General features: G+C 21.1%; 1 protein-coding gene across 3 annotated transcripts in view; it reads right to left on the bottom strand.

Annotated features, from left to right (window-relative positions):
- The window catches only part of stj (straightjacket), a gene marked incomplete at its 5' end in the record, with an annotated part of 41636 nt that overhangs the window by 27832 nt on the left and 13092 nt on the right, over positions 1-712 (bottom strand).

Here is a 712-nt window from a genome sequence, read left to right as displayed (position 1 = left end):
TTTTTTTTATTTCCAATAAAATTTTGTTTTAAAAGATAAAACTACTTTAAGAACAACTTGAAATTTAGATTTTAAAATGATAAATTCATAAATATAACAATAAAGGAATTATCTTATAATAAATGAATGAAATCTTTCATTTTGTTTTTATGTCTATCAATACAGGTTCTATTCAGCTATATGGCACCTTGGAGTCAGTTCTACTTCAGCAAAACTAAATACAGCTTAATAAACTAAAAATAAAATAAATTTAACAATTATGAAACAATAAGACAAAAAATTAATTATTTCATTAACACTGTTTGTTTAAAAGCACTAAAAGGTATGCATTAGATTGTAATGATGATGAATAGGTGGAGGGGTTAATATTCTAATTTTTATTCAGTTTATTTTTCAAAAAAATTGGAAATTTACATAATAGTTTTCTTTTTAGTAAGGACTCAAAAAAGTAATTTTTAAAAAACTAAATGAACATTAGTAACATGATAAAAATAGCATTGACTTAAAATATAATTAAAACTGTTGTAATTATAAATTCATAAGAAATTTAACCACAGATACTGAAAATAATAAGACTCTTAGTTAAATAACCAACATTAATAACACAATAATATATTTATGAGGCATTGAAACATGGTTAATTGTAGATAATTAAGTACTAAATTGGTTGTAGATAGGTATTTGCATTAATTTATGTGTGTTTATATATATA

The sequence above is a fragment of the Halyomorpha halys genome, unplaced genomic scaffold (genome assembly GCF_000696795.3).
Source record: "Halyomorpha halys isolate HHAL.00 unplaced genomic scaffold, Hhal_1.1 Scaffold766.1, whole genome shotgun sequence".
NCBI classification, from domain to species: domain Eukaryota; kingdom Metazoa; phylum Arthropoda; class Insecta; order Hemiptera; family Pentatomidae; genus Halyomorpha; species Halyomorpha halys.
Note: the sequence above shows the minus strand (reverse complement) of the source record. Positions and strands in the feature narration are given on the sequence as shown.